The 2,821-nt window shown below is 34.7% G+C and overlaps 1 non-coding gene across 1 annotated transcript; it reads right to left on the bottom strand.

Moving 5' to 3' along the window:
• Positions 1 to 2,434: 2,434 nt before the first annotated feature.
• trnag-ucc (transfer RNA glycine (anticodon UCC)) lies at positions 2,435 to 2,506 on the bottom strand. Its single transcript has one exon. It is a non-coding gene; the product is annotated as a tRNA-Gly (tRNA).
• Positions 2,507 to 2,821: the final 315 nt, after the last annotated feature.

Genomic DNA, 2,821 nt, shown 5'->3' with positions numbered 1-2,821 from the left:
TTGTGTAGTTTGATTAAATATGACTGTAAATTGTGTATAAAAATAAATAAATAAATAATAATTGTATTTAGAACCCCAGTGAGCAAGTTGAAGGTGACTGTGGTAAAGAACACAAAACTCCATAAGATGTTGGTTAATGGAGAAAAATAACCTTGGGAGAAAGCAGGCTCACTGTGGGGGCCAGTTCCCCTCTGGATAAACAACATGAATATAATGCCAATATTAGTTGTTTATGTGCAGTGCAAGTCATGGTTTAAAATTATTAAAATATGTAAGTGTTAACCCTGTGAGACCCAAATATAGAAAAAAAAAAAAAAGAATTCACCTTTTATATGTTGTTGTTGGAGGCCTCTAATGCAGAAATAAATGGGTTTTGACATTTTTGACATTTTAGTACGTTTTTAGGGAAAAGTTGTAATATTGCAACGTTGGGCCTGTTGGGTAGCAGAATTTCAGTGATTTTACTCACTGTCTGAACAAATGTAGAGAACATCTAATGGTTCATTTGCAGGGTGAACTGCTTATGTAGCCCCATAACAGTAGCCTATATATCATACACTAATAATCACACAATAATGATAATCAGACAAGTCATATTTTTATGAAAAATTTTTATTATAAAAATATGTTCATATATACATCAAATATGTATTTACAAAACCTGATGAACTGAATGAAAATGACTTTGGCATTTACTATGTTTAACTCTGTTCATAGCCATGTTCAGGGAGACGGCATCATTAGTGATATCCTGACCTGAAAAATCAGTGTTGAGACTGATTAAAACAATTTTCAGCTAACGATACCTGTCACGGGGCATGGTCGTGTTCTTGAATGGCTTGGTTTTGTTGGCATGATGTCCACATAATCATCCGATGGGCAGTCATTGGGTTTTTTATTCTCCTTTTCCAGTTCACAGGCATCTCCACATTCCTCTTCATCACTTGTATAAGAGTCCTTCTCAAAGTCACTGTTCCCATTTTGGATGGCATCAATGACATCATACACATTATAGATAAGACGGCCTTTCCTGGCTGGTGGCTTTCTGAAATGTAAAAAAAAATCACTGATTATTTTCCAGGCTAAATAATCTCAGTGCAAATAAATCCCAATCATACTTACACGTTTTAAAGAATTGACCCATTCCACAGAATTCACACAATACTGTCTGGCTAGCTTATTGTGCCCTCTACTTATCATGCTAATAGCACTTATACCCCCCACATTCCAGAACATTATCACCTGTCCCTCTGAAGCAAGCAGATATTTGGGAAAACAAGCAAAGCCCAGAAAAGAAAACAGGACCAGTTAAGTATATTTTATAAATGATAAGATACAGATAGTTTCAAATATTGCTACACAAATACTTTCAAATTCTCAAATAAATAATGTATTCCTTAATTCAACTTGAACTTATTATCTAATAATCATTTCATTTTGATTGAAACTCAAAATGGTAAAAAAGAAGACATTTTAAACTTGTGAATGATCAAAAATAGTATGTTTCTATTAGTATTTTTTTCACATGGACAGGTGAGAAGTACAATTCATCCATGTAATGAGCAAGGTGCACAGGCTAATTTTGCATCCAATAGCATTGCAAGGCTGAACAATAGGACCTATTGTGTAAATGTGGTCTTAGAGAGAAAAAACATATGCAGGTTTATTTTAGTAGAGCTAAAATTGATGTTGTAGTAAGAGTTTAAACAAAGATTTTGTAAGAACTTTAAGATTAATGACTAATGTCTTTGAAGTCCAACCTGGATTAAATGCAGAAGTTCACATAGATGCAATGTCCTTTGTTAATTGGCTGATGAAGGCTTTTGTTGGCAATGAATTGATAGTTATTGTATTCCATTTCAAGAGTGTAGTCCATCATTAGACAAAGGTGATGCAGGCAGAGATCAATGAGGTGCATCGCAGTTCAACCGGCAGGTCATTTCGGTGAGGTTCAGTGGGGTCCATCCTAAGTCCAAGGTTCACGCAGTGGCATATGAAGTATCCGATGTCTTACAGTTGGAGTTGGCATCAGTTCATCCTCTGCAGTCCATCATAATAGACTGAAGTGATGTCTGGCTAGCACCGGCTGCATTTACAAAGAAAGATGCAAAATGTTATCCCCCTTCAGCATCTGTATTAGAAACCTCATCACAGAAGTGTTGACTGTAGTATGCAAAACAAAGTGCAGTGGTATAAATGATATACATTAAATAATGTAAAAAAAAAATATACATATATATATATATATATATATATATATATATATATATATATTAGGGGCAATTTAGAATTTTAACTGATTATACCCACTAAACTGCTTGCTATAATCAGACAACATAAGATAGTTTCAGATTTCCTCAGTGCAGTGGGAGCTTTTTTAACAGAATGTGACAGAATTATAAACAACTTTTATGTTTTTAAATTAAAATAAACTTGCGTTGGCCGGGAATCGAACCCGGGTCAACTGCTTGGAAGGCAGCTATGCTCACCACTATACCACCAACGCATATGTATGGAAGAAGAGGAGTTGTGTTATGAATGCTGTGTATGTGAATGGATTTTTCGTTGAAAAGTGAGCAACTCAAGTGCCGAAGGTTTTTTAGCCATTTAAATCAATCATTTCAAATTATTGTTTCCTAAACACGCTGTAGTAATCATAAACGACTGTGATTGATCCATTCTTAACAGCGATGAGAAAAGTAATTGGTACCACGTGACAACACCGTCTAGGCGTCAGAGTTTGATAGGTCAGAAAATGAGTTAGTATAGAAATATGTGTTAAATTAATGTTCTGAGCGAAAAAGTATGTCATTAGAAAGTA

The sequence above is a fragment of the Myxocyprinus asiaticus genome, chromosome 50 (genome assembly GCF_019703515.2).
Source record: "Myxocyprinus asiaticus isolate MX2 ecotype Aquarium Trade chromosome 50, UBuf_Myxa_2, whole genome shotgun sequence".
In the NCBI taxonomy this organism is placed as follows: Eukaryota; Metazoa; Chordata; class Actinopteri; order Cypriniformes; family Catostomidae; genus Myxocyprinus; species Myxocyprinus asiaticus.
The sequence above is the reverse complement of the archived record's forward strand: the minus strand, read 5'-3'. Positions and strand labels throughout refer to the sequence as shown.